At 35.5% G+C, this 17,664-nt stretch overlaps 1 long non-coding RNA gene across 1 annotated transcript; it reads left to right on the forward strand.

Moving 5' to 3' along the window:
* Positions 1-470: 470 nt before the first annotated feature.
* LOC141385539 (uncharacterized) lies at positions 471-15,912 on the forward strand. Its single transcript, XR_012405899.1, has 4 exons — positions 471-898; positions 7,306-7,399; positions 7,671-7,951; positions 14,008-15,912. It is a non-coding gene; the product is annotated as an uncharacterized lncRNA (long non-coding RNA).
* Positions 15,913-17,664: the final 1,752 nt, after the last annotated feature.

Here is a 17,664-nt window from a genome sequence, read left to right on the forward strand (position 1 = left end):
CAGGGGTCACCGATCTCCTTTCTGGAGTTCCGGTGCCCTGCAGGGTTTAGCTCCAACTTGCCCTAATCAGACCTGCCTGGGTGTTTCAAGTACACGTAACACTTTGATTAGCTTGTTCAGGTGTGTTTGATTGGGTTGGAGCTAAAATCTGCAGGACACCGAACCTCTAGGATCAAGTTTGGTGATCCCTGATTTAGTAGAACAGATATTTTCACTCTATTTGCTTTGGCAAGTAATGTTCCTTTTACTTAAGCATTTGCTTAAGACTTGTGATTTGCATGTTTTTTTTTTTTTTTATGACCCTGGTATACAGTATACAACTAGATCTTAATATTGTACAGTGTCAGCATATTTTTAACAGTATGTCTCACTAAAACATGGTATGTTCAACATAAAATTGTAAAAAGCTGATCTGCTACTAACTAATAAAATATTAGCATAGATATTGATATTCCAGGCCTCCAAGCTACAAGTACGAGAGCCTGTCAAAGATAATATAACACGTTGTTATTCAGTGGTGCTGGTATCGTCTAACAAGGTTTTGCCCGTTGGAACATATCAACTGCGCATTTTGAAAAATGACTTTGCAAGAGCAAAGTAATTATTGGTCGTAAGTGTGTCACCACAGGGCACGAACTGGACTCAGCTGAGAAATTCTTATTGTGGGATTGGATTAACAGTTGGACGCTCTCTCTGTGTTTCCTTCACTCTCACATTCTCACCCATACCAGCTGGCGGGGAGAAAGAGTGAGTGAATGCTTTCAGCTCTTTCAGAATCGGATTAGTTCGGGGCAGTCAGAGGATGTGTGTCACCTTTCTTGCCCCCTCCGGCACCAAACGTGCTCTGTGATGTTGGGTTTTGGTTGAGAAAGAACATACTGCCAGGAATCATAAACAGGTACAACACAAACCCACCCTTTGGCGATATGGTTTAGCTGGCAAGAACACACATTCTTTGATAGGTGAATACATCTAAAGAACCACAAATTTAATAGTTGTTTTTCTGCTTCAAACAATAATCTTTTTTTTTTTTTTACAGTTTTTTTTATTATATAAGTATTATGCTGTTCTTAAAAAGAAAAGTTCTTGTGTCGATGGTTTCACTCAAAAAATTGAAATTTACACACCCTAATTAAACACCCTCAAATACTTCCAAACCTTTATGTTGAACATTCATAATATATATCCAACACAGGCTCATTGTAAAAACATATCCTACAAACATTTCGGGAGAGAGTGCATTATGCAGCCAGAGCTATGTATGGCTGCATTTTGTTTTTAAATTGAACTTTACAGGGGACCTATATCTTTGTGCCGATGATGCCACAATTTCAGTATTTTATCAAAACAAAAGGGGCCTGGAAGACATCATGAGTTCACAGTTAAAAAATCTGTACATCTTTTTTGGATAATACACTTTCTTTAAACAGGTAAAACATGCTATTTTATTTGCTTCAAGAGTGAAATTAAAGACAGATGATTATTTTGTGGTTTGGATTAATGATTTGATAATTGAGTCAAAAAATGTTGCAAATTATTTGAGATAGTGCTGTTGCCTTACAGCAAGAAGGTCGCTTGGTCGCTGGTTCGAACCTCGGCTCAGTTGGCGTTTCTGTGTGGAGTTTGCATGTTCTTGTGTGGGTTTCCTCCGGGTGCTCCGGTTTCCCCCACAGTTCAAAGACATGCAGTATACAAGTGAATTGGGTAGGCTAAATTGTCTTTAGTGTATGAGTGTGTGTGTGAATGTGTGTGTGGATGTTTCCCAGAGATGGGTTGCGGCTGGAAGGGCATCCGCTGCGTAAAAACTTGCTGGATAAGTTGGCGGTTCGTTCCGCTGTGGCGATCCCGGATTAATAAAGGGACTAAGCTGACAAGAAAATGAATGAATGAATGAATTATTTGAGATGTTTAATAGATAATAAATTATAAGGAGATGTTATGGCAAGAATGGTTTTTTACGAAGATATGAAGAAAAATTTGATTCTTAGCTAAGCAAGCTGATCTGTTGAATGTTCATTCTTTAAAATTATTGGCAGCTTTTATTCAGCCCCATTTTGATTATGCTATGTCATTTTGGTATAGTAGCTGCACACAGAGTTTGAAGGAAAAAATCCAAAAGACACAAAATAAATTAGTATGAATAATGTAAAAAATTCTACCTAGAGCACATTTGCACGTTTGTCTTTGACTCTCTAGAAGTTTAGAGGGGAAAAATAAGTTTGTATTTACAAGTGCAATCATGAGGAACAAATTACTAAAATCAATATAAGGAAATAAAAGACTTAAGGAAGTTCAAAAAAGCGTTTAAAAGATGGTTGTTTAATGAGGTTATAGTTAGCATGGTGGATGACGATGTTTCATTTTATATGTTATTGTATTGTGAATAATTTTTTTCCTGTTTTAAAATGTGGAGGTACTGTTCGTTTGATGCATTAACTGTATTTTGCAGCAAGTTTATTTATTTATTTATTTATTTATTTATTTATTTATTTTTTAAAGCAAGGACCACAATGGAAACTAGTCCAGGGCTTTATTATGTTTTTACCCTTGACAGTTTTTATTTCAAAGTGTATTGGATACTTGTATTTTGTATAGTTTGTCTTAAATCTGTCAAATAAAACTTCGATTCAATTCAATGATGCCACCGCCGGCTTATTTTTCTTTTTGTGCTACCAGCTGACTGCTTACCTTCATGTGAATGGCTTTTTCGCTGTTACTAGTTTGCCCACTGGCTCACACTTACATTGGCAGACTTGAGACAAAGAGATAAATGTTCCAGAAAGCATGTAAAGCAAAAACAAAAGGCAAAAAAATAAATTAAACAGATAAATAACAGGATGAGAAATTGGTAAGATCTGAAAACGTGTTAAATATCAGGTGGCCATGAGGGTTTTATTTATTTGTTCATTTTCTTTTGAAAACAGTGACTACATTTACATGGACACCAATAATTAAATTTTATTACGATTAAGATAATACTCTGATTAAGAGTCAACCATGTAAACAGCGATTTTTGAATCATTTAATTAGATTAAGTTCATCGAACTAAAGAGAAATCGAATTAAGACGTGGAGTATGCCGATTTTAGTTGCATCATTGAAGTGCAGTACAGATTTGTAAACACCTTAATTGAACTATTAACGTCATGATAGGACTTTTTCACCTTGTTTTGCAACAGGATAGTGCACACACACACACACACACACACACACACACACACACATGCACATAAACAGCTGTATATGCAGATGTTTTTTTTTTTTTTTCCATTAAGCATGCGGTGTGAACTTCCATTAAAACAACACTCTCCCAGCAGTTCATAGTTGCATCCAGTATCTCATTTATCATGGGGGCATGCATGAAATGATTCTGAATGAAAGTACAGTGCCAAACTGCAGTTAAAGTCGGCAAATTAAAAATGAAACAAGTCAATGTTTACTTAAAAGTTTTATTTGTTTTCAACAGAAGAAACTCAAACAGGTCTGAACAATGGGAGGATGAGTAAACATTGAGTAAATGTTCAGTAAATTATTTATTTCTGGAAGAACTATCCCTTTAAGAGCTGCAAATATATACTACAAGTGAAGTCACTCATTTTAGCAGTTCAAAGAAGCTGGCCAAAGCGAACCTTCCAGAAAAGCTCCTGCTGGTAAACACCTTTGAACTACCATTGGCGCATGGCGATTGCGTAATAGTTGTGTCTCTGAGGCTCTGGCTTCTTTGACACATCTTCTTCAGTTCATTTCTTCTGTTTAGTCTGCTGAGACCAGAAATCCATGAGTTAAGCAGGCTGATTTAAAGTAGTATTGAAAATGACATGGGTAGTGTAAAACTTCTTATACGTACACATCAAAATCATACTATATTGTATATATTTATTTAACAATTTATTAAGAATGTAAGATGTATATTTAAAAAGAAATTTACAATTTTCAAATTATATTTTATTTATTAAAATGAAAGGTTAAAAAATAAAATTGTATTAGCAGTAGTTTGAGAACAACATTATAATTTACAATAACAATGATATTTTTTTAAAAATAAAGAAGAAAATGCACTAAAGTTTAATTTTGACAGTAATAAGGGCGCTTGAGTTACATGATCAGACATTAGTTTTCTTATTTTTTAATTGGCAACATACATTTTCTATTTTTTCAGAAGCATAAAAACATCTTTTTTTTTTACTTGAAATGAAATAAAAGGGATTTTTTAAGAAACAAAACACACATGCAAAAGGTCTATTAAGGTCCCTTCTAAAATATTAGAGTGGTCACTTTGACAGCCGTAGGCTCTGTAAATGGCACAGAAATATTTACTGATTAAAAATCTATTGTTTATCAGAAGTTCTGTTACATTTTTGGTTAGCTGACGTTGGCTTTCTTCAAACAATGCAATGGTTAATATCACTTCCAGCACACATATTTTATAACAGGCCATTATAACTCCAATGAGCATTGCATTTCCTTTCTAGCTCATTGGAACAGGGGAATTTAAAACCTTGTTTGAAGTTAAATGATCATGGTTGCTCTTAGTGGCTAAAACCGGTGTTCATATAGCAGTGCTCATTATCATACAAACGAGCTTGGATCTAATTAAGGTCATCCTAAATCAAACAGGAATTACAAAATGACTCGAATCCAATCAAGTATATTTGCTGCTCTTTTCTTATGTGAGAGACCGAATATTTCTGGTTAATTCCTTTTTTTTTTTTCAAATTAAAACATTATAAACATTTATTTATTTATTTATTTAAATCTCAAATCATAATGAAGATCTACTAGCTGTTGCAAAAATAGACTGAACATTTATGTCAAGATTTCAATATGTGTTTTTGTATATTATAAAATATATATATATATATATATATATATATATATATATATATATATATATATATATATATATATATATATATATATATATATATATATATATATATATAAGAAAAAATATGAAGATTTCCTGTAGGCTATTGTCTATATATAAGAAAAAAATGTTAATTGGAAGTTGTATAATTGAATATTATATCTGCAATTGTCTTAAGATTCTAAGCTGTTTTTAATTTGTTTACCTTTTATGGAACCTTGATCTCTGCTTTGACAATGTTTTCGCTCAAAATGTTTTATTGTAGTTACTTAGGAGAAAAAAAAGAAAATATTAATGTCCAGGAAGGTCATGAAAAACACAAAAAATAAGGTAATGAGCAATCAGTACTTGTTATCTTACAAATGTATTACATTTTCAGTTGGTATAGTGAACAAAGTGCTTAGTTCTTATTAAATTCAACCTGATTTGTCATTTCCATTTCACACATAGTTAAAAAAAAAAAATAGAAATTTGTTTTAAAAAAGATGGCAGAAGGATATATTTTGTTATTTGGAGAAAGAAAGAAAGAAAGAAAGAAAGAAAGAAAGAAAGAAAGAAAGAAAGAAAGAAAGAAAGAAAGAAAGAAAGAAATGAGCTCTGCATACTGTAGTAGTTTTGAAACATTTTTATAATAAAATTATCACATAATCACATTTTTTTTCAGTACATGATAATGTTTTAAAGCCATACGTTTATCTGTATTTGTATATCTGTGAGTGATTTTAATTATTATTTTTTTTCATAATGTACAATGTAATAATCTCATCATGTAGACATGAGCATCATATTTCCAAACCTGTATGATTGCAAAGAAAAGGGTTCATTTATACTTGTCTCATGTATATAGTCTTACAGTAAATACTGTATACAACTGTATTTGTGCTATATGTGTTAAATTTTGTGCAACCATCTAAACATTACTTTTACCTGATTAATACAATATCACTGCAAAATATATTCAACTTCTTATTACTTCTATGTAAAGACTGAAAAAAAATTCTGTTGTGAAGATATTAGGTCTTATATCAAAATCTCCTATACTGTACATTATGTGTGCATGGATGTGAGCATAAGCAATCAGTTGCTGGCAGCAGTTTACTTAACAGGCTCTGGTGGTGCTTTAAGCAAGCCCCATTAAGACGATGAAAAAAAAATGAAAAAGATCTGGACCCCTGCTGGTATATCCCATAACTACACCATTACGCAAACTACACTGACAGCTTTATAGTAGATTTTTTACCAGTGGCCAATTTTTGGACTGTGAAATGAGCTTAGCTCTCTGCAGTCTTTGATGTTCAGTTAGGGTTGCTTCAGCTTCAGTAAAGCTGTTTTTTTTTAGTATTATTTGGGGGGGGGGGGGGGGGGGGTTGGGGGTATTCCTATTACCACTTATAAAATTAATAATAAAATAATAATAATAATAAAATTATAATTCCTTACATTTATATAGCGCTTTTCTAAACACTCAAATCGCTTTTACACAATGGGAGGATCTTCTCATCCAGCACCAGTGTGCAGCATCCACCTGAAAGGCATAAAAGCTGCCAAATTGCACCAGACCACACCACATACCAGCTGATTGGTGGAGAGGGGACAGAGTGATGAAGCCAAGTATGATATGGGGATGGTTAGGAGGCCATGATGGACTGAGACCAGTGGGCAAATTTGACCAGGATGCTGGGGTAAACTTATGCCATTTGAGATTAAACAACCAACTACAGTAGTACATCAAAATCGAAAAATCAAGGTCTGTTGCATATAACCTTTCAGTTACTGATAGCAAAGTCTCTTTAAGGCAAGTCATTTCACTCGGCGGCCATCTTTGAAACGCCTCTTGGAACCATCAAATTCTCCAAATTTGCTGGTCAAGCTTACGATTGAATTTCATATTAGGAATCAACCAAATAAAATTAAACAACAACTGTTTCTTTAGTTTCATTTCTAACTGTCCATATCACATAAAATCTGCAAAAACTCATGCCTTTTCCGAGCCCCTCCCCCAGAGTATCATCAGTCTATAGCAATCAATGATTGACTCCTGTACTAGAAAGTGGCCTTTTTTTCACCATATACTGTTGTGATCAATGATTGGCTACTGTACTAGACGGCTGATCTTTATTCACCATATTGACAGTTACACTTTTCCCTATTCAAAAATATACGAGTGACATGTCTTGTGTAGTCAACAGTCTATGCTAATACAGCCTTCTATATGGCAGTCCTGAGGTTAATAATAAACACCAGTCAAGTGACCACTCATCTGACCATCCCAGGTTAACTAAAAAATATGTCCCTCAGCCTATACATTTTTGCAGATAGCAAACTGCTCTACTCTAGGTATGTGTGGTTGCATGTTTCAGATGATAAATCCACTGGATGGTGCTGTCTACATTTTTGTAAATCTGAAATATGTTATACGTTATATGTTATATGTTTCAGACACACATCCTTTCTGTACATGTCCATGAGAAGGTGGGATTGTCATACAGATAACCTAGTGAACCACTAACCAGAACCCGTTCAAAAAGCAAATGTAAGAGAAACATGCACTGTGACCATATAGTGTTTCCTTGATTTTACATTGTATTTATCTCTTTTGTGGAATTGTGATTCAAAAAGCCTGACATAACAACAGCACACAAGGTGAGCTAAAGAGCAAACTGACCGTGCTAAAACAGTTGTCCATATGAAGATAGATAGGATAGGCAAACTTATTTGATTGTAAATCATAACACCATTAGTTTGTTTTGTGGACGTACAATTTTTTTTAAATTTATCAATATTATTAATTTCTTTTTCATCAGGGGTCGCCACAGCGGAATGAACCACCAACTTATCCAGCCTATGTTTTACACAGCGGATGCCGTTCCAGCTGCAACCCAGTACTAAGAAACATCCATACACTCTCATTCACTCCCATACACTACGGCCAATTTTAGGATTTATACAGCACATCTTTGGACTGTGGAGGAAACTGGAGCACCTGGAGGAAACCCACGCCAACACTAGGAGAACATGCAAACTCCACACAAAAAATCCCAACTGGCTCAGATGGAACTTGAACCAGCGACCTTCTTGCTGTGAGGTGAAAGTGCTAACTACTGAGCCATCTTGTCGCCCTTCATCAATATTATGTTGCTTTAAATATAATTAGTGTGAAAAGGAGCAAACATGATTGGCATCATACTGCTCTGTACCATTAATTTTACCTAGAAACTGCAGTCAAGCGTGTGTTTAAGATTTTACAAAAAAAAATGTAGCCGTGTTGCATTTGATGCTGACAGGAATAATTGTAAAAGACATGGAGGTCAAAAATATATTTCAATCTTTAGCTTCATTAATAGCTATCAGCACATATAAAAACCCATCAAACAGACTGAAAGTCAAAATGTGTGCATCTGCATCTCACAGTTACCCACTCCTGTCAAGAGTCGTGTGTAGCATTGATCTCAGTGGAGGACTTTGAACAATGACACTTTTAGGAAAGCTATTCATTATTGCTGCAAATCTAATCTCAATGTTTACTAACTGTAGTATGTTTGTTAAACCCACAAATTGGCAAGTGCAATGCAACAAGAAAATCGTGGAGGACCTCTCTTGTTATACACATGGACAAAAACATTTTTATGAGATATGCATGCATTTACAATAAATATACATGGTTCATGGTCGACAGAAGATGGGATGGCACATAAAAAAATAAAACAAAAATTCATTCCATTTTTCCATCTGTTTAGCCTAATGAGAAAGGGTATAAACAATGATAGTTTGGGTAAACTGTTTCTTTATGGTGTAATTTAAATTAATAATTATAGTATGCAATGCATTTCTCTGGAAGGCCATTACGGCTGGTATTCTTTTTCTCTAACAGTTCTGCCTGTTTCTCGAATCTGATTGACTGTGATTGTTCTCGAATCTGATTGAAACTGCTGTATAAACGCAATATTACTCTCATAGGTCATGTGATATTGCATATATATATATATATATATATATATATATATATATATATATATATATATATATATATATATATATATATATATATATTTATTTATATATATAGTTTAAGTCAGAAATATTAGCCCCTACTGAATTATTAGCCTCGTTTATTTTTTTTCCAAATTTCTGTTTAACTGTTTATTTTCTGTTTATATATATACACACACACACACACACACACACACACAAAGACACACACACACACACACACACACACACACATACACAAACACACACACACACACACATACATACACTTGTCGGCCACTTTATTAGGTACACCTAACAAGGTACTGAAAATGTTCCTCAGAGTTTGGTCCATATTGACATGATAGCATCATGCAGTTACTGCAGATTTGTCGGCTGCACATTCATGATGTGAATCTCCTATTTCACCACATCCCAAAGGTGCTCTTTTGGATTGAGATCTGGTGACTGTTGAGGCCATTTAAATATAGTGAACTAGAGTAATAGTTACTGTTGCCCTTCTATCAGGTGGAACCAGTCTGGCCATTCTCCTCTGACCTCTGACATCAACAAGGCGTTTGCACCCACAGAATTGCCACTTACTGGATATTTTCTCTTTTTTGGACCATTCTAGAGATAGTTGTGTGTGAAAATCCAATTAGATCAGCAGTTTCTGAAATACTCAGACGAGTTCATCTGGCACCAACAACCATGCCACGTTCTAAAGTCACTTAAATCACATTTCTTCCCTATTCTGATGCTTGTTTTGAACTCCAGCAGATCATCTTGACCAGAGCTGCGTCTCAAATGGCACTCTACACTATGCACTATATGTACTTATGCACTTACACACTCAACAGTATAGTATATGTATGTAATGTAATGTATGTCGTTCCAAATGGCACAATAATGTTTTTTTACTAAGCGGAAATTCAAACCGTTTGCCTTATGACGTTTGACATTTGCCTAATCAGTGAAATAAACGACCGAATTATCAAACAATACCTGCCATGAGTGTAACCGCATTCACTATCGGGAGGCGCGATAATCCCCCTCTCAGGAGAATTTTCCTTTTACCATCCAAAATAAATAAAGTTATCCAACATGTACGCCCGATAGCTCCGCCCCTTCCGCTACGTGAGCAAACCTGCAGTCCTTGAGTGTGTAAAGTGTCCATCATTCCACTCTTCACTTTACCGGCTGAATGAGTGCCTCATCCGGGTATTAAAGTGCACATTATTTTTTAGAGTTTTCAGTATGAACACTCTCATACTACAAAATGGCGTAGAGTAGCGCATATGTATGCGATTTGGTATGCAGTTCAAGTCTGCACGCTTAAACGCATTGAGTTGCTGCCATGTGATTGGCTCATTAGAAATTTGCGTTAACGAGCAATTGGATAGGTGAACCTAATAAAGTGGCCAGTGAGTGTATATATATAATAATCTAAAATTGGAGTAAAATATTTAGCTCCACTGATCTAATGTCACTAAGTCTTCTATAGCAAATCCCACCACAACACTGTAGGAAGTGCTTGATAATGGATTTCCTCCACAGTTCTCTCAGTGGTCTAGGAAATAGTGATCTTTTAATGGATGCTCTAATTTTGTTAATTAAAGTTCACCATGGCTGAGCAGAAGGTATTAGAATATTGATCCTTGACATTTTATTACACTGATAAATCGCACCTAATATTTTCATCATAGGAGGCGGTCAGTCAAGCTTTCTCACCATATGCTTGCCTTTATATTGACTCGAAGAACATTAGCAGTGCTCTCTATTGAGTGCTTGAAGAGTGAACTGCTAAATGTCTTTCAAAATGAAATGCACTTCGAAATCCAATGGACTGTCACAACCTTTACTGCTGGGGGAACAAAGAGGGGAAGATATTTGTTCTTTCTCATCTTCTCTGCCCACTTTCTCTCATTTCATTGACAAAATAAACGTCAGTCTAGGCGTCTAGAGTCAGACACTGTGAATAATGAAATTCTTGGGCAGGGATGTCTGGACAGAAAGGAGGAACTACACATTCACACTAGTCACAACACACACGTATAAATAATTTATATGAGCACGGTCTCTCACACACACTTATTAGCTGTCTCCACATAAACACAGAAATGCCATGTACCCTATAATTACAGCACACAATTGCTTAGCTCTCAGCTACTGACATTAATCCTCATGTGATGTATGCTAAAATTATACTTTTGCTGTCAGACAAGAGCGAATAGACAAAATGCGTGCGTGGATAAAAAGAAAACATACTTAACAATAACGTTTCATTAGTTAATGCTAGTCTTTAAGACAATTTATAAACCTATCACTTTCCAGAAAATCTTCCTCATATAAATAGGCCGAGTGCATTAGTGCCCCCACCAGTGCCGATATACAGCCATATCGCACTGCTACGAGTGTGATATTGCGTTTATACAACAGTTTACGGCATAATTGTGTATTTTGTATTTTACTTTTGTATGAGGAACAACTTTCTTCCACCTTGGATTCAAATCATTAGCTGACAGTTAAAAAGCTGAGCAAGCATCTTTTAAACTTTAGATCTGTAGTGTCTGCATTTTGCTGGCTGTCATAGATATATACACTAGATGTCGCATAGGGACCCTGAGCATGAGTCAATAGCACCGCCAGATTGGTACAGTGCTCCCAGGACAAATGTCATTCAACCGCACTAGTCAAGACAGTGTTATTACGTGAAGATGCTGGACTTTAGCGCTGTCTACGGGTGTAGTAACAAGCAAACAAAGAAAACAAAGCACAAAGGCAAAATATTTCATAGGTAATATTAAGTTTTTTTTTGTTTTTGTATGTTCTGATCCAACTCGCACTAAACACTCGGCTTATGCTAGTTTTGTTAAATAAAATCAGCAAACAATGCAAAAGAAATATGACAACGAGATGCTGCGCTGCCAGAAACTTATATTATTGTCGGCAAGTGAAGGAGTCGTTCGGGGGATTCATTCACAAACGAATCGCTCCCTCCGTCAGTATGAGAAGTGAAAGCAGGAGAGGAGGTGTGTTTCAGGACATGATTAGATCAAATTTAAAAGGGAGTGTAAATCTCTGGCTTTGGATGGCCACAGTCCTCCACTATACCTTGGTCCCGCATTCATTTCAAAGGAGCGCTACCCTGTACAAAGATGGCGGCGCTATTGACGCATTCCGTCCAATAGTCAACAATAGGCCAGGCGACATCTAATGTATATATCTATGGCTGGCTGTATGTGGGCGAAGTAATACACAAAGGGTAAAGAGGCTGTATGGGTGCTGATATTACTTAAATATATCACGGCTATCAGCCAATCAAATTCGAGAACCAGAAAAAAAAAATTTAAATAAAAAAATTATATATATATATATATATATATATATATATATATATATATACATATATATAATTTTTGAATTATTAGGACACAAGAACCAATAGGAGGGCTAAAAAGGGCAAGGCTTACGCAGAGGAGGGGAAACTGATAAAACTAATTACTTTCAATGACTTCTTTTTATTTACAATTATAATATAATAAACGCCACACACACACACATACAGCATGAGTCTTGTTTCCCTAGTGGTCATTATGTAAGCGGTTTTCTGTGTTGCTTTGCCATATTTTTGACCCCTTGTTTGTTTTCTTTTTATGTTGTTTTGCCACCTGCCGCAACCTCTTCGCCTATGACTATAGCCCCTTTCACACAGTTGTATGTGTGAACAGGTCCTTTTTGAAAATACCGGTAAATTCGTTCTGGCTATTTTCCGGAAAAAGAAGTTGTAACATTACCGGCAATTTGCCGGAATGCTGCGCTGTGTGAACGCAGAAGGAAGATTACCGTAATAAGCGCGTGCACGTCTAGAACGTGCTGACGTGAGACATCTGCTTTAGCCAATCACAACAGTCAGACGCATTTACGTCCGCGCGGTTTATGAGAATAAAAGCCTTTGAATATTTTTCCAGACACATTTAGCTGCTAGAAGTTAGTCAGATCAAGTTTATATGTTCTTCTTTATGCCAACTGTGTAAATAATCATCAATGAGATGCTTATGATAAGCCGTTGTTTGTTTACCTTCAAGCTTTGCGTGTGCCTGTGAAACAGCCTGTGAGCGCCTGCACACGCATATTATGAACATCTCGACATGCGAAAGTGATCCTGCGAAAGTTGTTCACAATATTGATCATCCACAGAGTTTGTAATTTAGTCAAATGTTTACAAATACAAGCACAGCCGTTTAAAGCTCATTTGTGGTGAATGATGTCAGAATTTACCGGTATTTTGGAATGGATGTGTGAATGCTCTTTTCCGGAAAAATTCCGTAACGTCCTCACCTGTGTGAACAGCGCTTTTTTGAATATACCGGTAAAGTCGTTCCGGAAATTTTCCAGATATTTACCAGTATCACTGTGTGAAAGGGGCTTATGACTACTCTTTGGACTAGCTGTGTGCTACCATGTGCACCTGTATTAACCTTGCCTGTCTGACTAATCTTAAATAAATCTGCATTTGGATCCGCACATCTGTTGTTGTCACCAATGAATCATTACAATTATTTTAATTTTTTATTTTATTATTATTAGTAGTAGTAATTAATAATAATAATAATAATAATAATAATAACATTGTACATACCCAACAGCATGTACCTGATGGGTACTTTTTATGTGAACTTTTAGTAAAAATGACAGTACACATACAAATGGCATTAGCTGCACTTTAAAAAAGATAAATGACATTGTGCATTAATAAATAAATAAAGATGTAGAATATACATGCAATGAAGACCAAGTTTTTAAAAGTCTTTGCAATTAGTTTTCATTTGTGGAACTTACATTACAGTTAACCTGTGAAATGTGCTTAATAAAGTGTTTTTATTTGCTCATGTTAAACTAGCTTTAAACAGAACTGAGCAGTGGCAAATCAAATTACAGATCAAATTTGATCTCCACTGTATATAAGCATAACACACACATATATATATATATATATATATATATATATATATATATATATATATATATATATATATATATATATATATATATATATATATATATATATATATAATGGGTATTTAACATCTTCATTCCATTCTTTTCATGGTCTGAATTTTTATTTTTCCTCCCCTCTTCCTATTTTCTTTCTCTGTCTTTTTGTGGCAGGTCATGGTCAGCCCATCGTGCAGACAGACTCTGCCCCTGCAAGCCAGACGACCACTTTGGATCAAAGCGTGACACTGTCAGTCTGCCAGCCAAATGCTGTGGCTTCCAAAAAGTCTTCAGAGCCAAGATGGAGACCTTGTGGTCAGACAGTGAATGCTTGTTTCCACTGTAGGTGTGGTCGACCTACCAAGAAGTTCAGGAATTCTAGTGGATGTGAACATGAAGTCACACCAGACAGTTTGTTTGTCTTTTATTTCCAACTCAAAAGGAAACTCACAGAGTGCTTACAGGAAAGAAACATCACTAGACATTAAATTGAGGGAAAAAAAAACATCAAATGAGCACATTTGCTTAAATCTCCAGCTAAGAAAAAAAATCTTAAAAGTGCCCAAAAATTGCACGTCTCTTCTAGTGCTTCAGAAGAGATATAAATAAATTTGCTAAGATGCCAAAGTCTACAGTCAGAAAACACATTTAAATACTTAAACAGCTACACAATCCATACTGTTTTCATAACTCTGCCAGCATATTACATTGATAAGTGTCTCATTTATGCCTATTTTTATTTATCCCCTTTCAGGAGAAGTGTACTTTATTGAAACTAATTAACTCTCAGGAGAAATGAAAGAGCAACCGCTTGGGGAAATTTTCCTTTGGGCTTCAGTGTCAGCAATGTTTTACTTTGCTGTCAGTAGTGACTCTATTCACAGTCTTTCACTGCACCATGGAATCACATGAAATATGAAAGAAACCATTTTGGCAACTTCATTTGAGCCAAAGAAATTTTGACTTCTGAAAGTTACTGGATGCTTTACAGCAATATGACATTTTGCATAAAAAATAAATCTAGTTAATTAAATATATTCAATTCATGATATAATGAGGCACACCTTATTATACAAATGTATATTTTATACGTACTGTAAACAGATTAATTAATTAGACAGGCCTTTTTGCAGCACAAAGCTTTTGATTTTGTGATGCAATTCTGAACAAGCTGTTATTTAGAGGAAATATTTTCTATAATAAAATAAGTTTTTGTCCTAATCAACATCTCAAATGTATATTTTAAAAATGCCTTCTATTTCTTGCTGAACAACAGGATAAACTGACAATAGCCATGTTTCCATTCAAAAATCCGAATTAACTTTAGGTGCAAAACTAGATTAGCGCATAAAGGACGTGCGAACAAAGCAGCATTTCCATTCAACAAGTCCAACATTGTCACTTCCTGATTAACTGGCACCAAATATCAACAGTAAAAACACAATTTGCTGCGGTCGGAGAAGCTGCGTGAATATTTTCTTAATTTAATAAATTGCACCTCAGAAAGCAATCCTGACATGCAGTGAATGTGCGGTGGCATTCGAAGACATGAGACGCGGAGCACAGATCCTTTTGGTCATTAATAAAATAACAACATTAATACTGAAATGGTTGAGGCATTTTAGAATGACCAAAACCACATTTCAGATGTTTCATTATGTGCTCAGCCTGCTCGTTTGTCTATCAACACACATTGTTATCATCACATGATGTCTTATAACAAAGTCACATTACTTTTTTAATGCGCATACTGGAATTTGTTCTGTAAAAGTGTTTTCACATCATGGTTTATGCGGATCTTTTCTTATCGAATAAAAAGTTTATCCTACTCTGGTGTGAGCATATGTTTTTATGCACATTTTCAAAATGTATGTGCATCTTGGCGTTTCCATCAACTGTTTTATGCACATATCCAAAATGTGAATAAAAATAGGTGGATGGAAACGTGGCTATTGATGACCTCAGGTACACCTCATGTGCTTTATTCAGTGGTAGATTTAAATGCTATTTTTAGACATTTATTGCCATACTACTGAAAGCAGCAGCAGATGGTTTAATAAAATAAACCATTTGAAATTGAACTTTAGAACTGACTCAAACCTAACACATATCAGTGATTCAGTGTGTACATTTAATAATGTTAAAGAGGTTTAATATGTATTAATTAGATTATAAACCTTATCATTTCATAGGAGTGCAGTGAGTGCACTATTCTGTGCTTCTTAATAGCTGTATTTACATTTCTGTCATGCTGTATCTGGTGCAATTTTTATGCTTTAGAGGTGTCAAAAACTTACATACAGCACCTTTAAAGAAGTACAGAGAGAGAGAGAGAGAGAGAGGGAGGGAAAGAGAGAGAGAGAGAGAGAGAGAGAGAGAGAGAGAGAGAGAGCCTTGGTAAAAATTACATCCTAAAACACACACACACTTTCAGACATTATTTGAGAAGATGAGGTGGACAAGCACTTACAGTACTCTACATCCCTGTGACTTCTCTTAAAAGCCCAATATTAGAGCCAATGTCCTTGAGAGCCTTTTAGCATACACCGAGAACAATCATAGATGAACAGATTGTACCTCCGCTTTCCACATTCGAGGTTAGTCCACTTATTGAACAACAGAGTACAAAATAAATTAATCCCGTTCTCCACAATATGGAGGGTGGTATTGCAAGGCAAAACAAACAGCACTCAGAGGTATTAATGCACGACTACACACAAGGCAGGCTCATGACGATCATTTGACGCAGAAGTATAAACCAGCCTTAAGCAGTTGACTTTATGAATGACATTGGGGAAGTCGTTAATAACCTAATTTTCCTTTTTAGGAGAATTACTCTTTGAACACAGAAATCTGTTTACTATTGACTGAAAGTCACTTATCTTATCCCAATGTAACTCATTGCAGTAACTTATTAAAATAGGATATTCACATCTGACCACATTTGTGGTTAAGAAAGGTGTTCCAGAAGGGATCTAACTGAAACTTCTCTTGCCAATGCTGTGTAGTATCCATTTAAAATGGTGGTGTCATTTGAGGTAAATAGTTTCACACTGTTGTTTAGGAGAGCTAAATACTTTTGAGGTCATGGGTTCTGAAAGCTTTCCACATGGCCTAAGTAGTATCCAGCGTTTAATCCAATAATCTGGCTGGGGAAAAATGTTATTGCTATTGTCATTTAAAGCAGGTCATACTTAATCTGCCTATGAAGAAACATTCTCCATCCATGTGTCTATAATAATCTCTGATAATGACAGGCCTAACAAAACATAAAACATGTTCAATGCATCTGCATGTGAATATTTGTGATAAGACAGATGAAAGTGGACTAAAGTGATGCAGAGATCTTCAGTGGATCCTTCTTCATTCTGCATTTTTATGATGATTATCACAAGCTGTGCAGGATTATTGTGTGTTCAGAGGGCATGTATGGCATTTATGCTCTATTTTAGGTAAATTTAAATGCTAAAATACAGAAAAGTGAGGCCAAGATGAAGTTCTCCACAGATAGGCTGTCCTACTGACCTGGTACAAATCCAGCATTACACTGTTGGATTTTTTGGCAGTTTTGAGGTAGTCAATTGGATAGATGGTCTCAGTCCCAGATGTGCAGACAGATGGTTTGTACTGTGTGTCTGTGCATGTGTGTCTGCATGTGTCTAAAACAAACCAAGTGCAGCGCCCAGCATTGGTTAAGCTCATACTGTGCAGGTAAAGACATGATCAGCAGATGTTTAGCTATGTGTGTGTGTGCAATTTTAATTTATTTATTTTCCTCCTCAAATGGTGTTTAACAGATGCTGTGATTACAGGTGCCTGAATTGAGCTTTT

This window comes from Danio rerio, chromosome 1 (assembly GCF_049306965.1).
Source record: "Danio rerio strain Tuebingen ecotype United States chromosome 1, GRCz12tu, whole genome shotgun sequence".
Classification (NCBI taxonomy): Eukaryota; Metazoa; Chordata; class Actinopteri; order Cypriniformes; family Danionidae; genus Danio; species Danio rerio.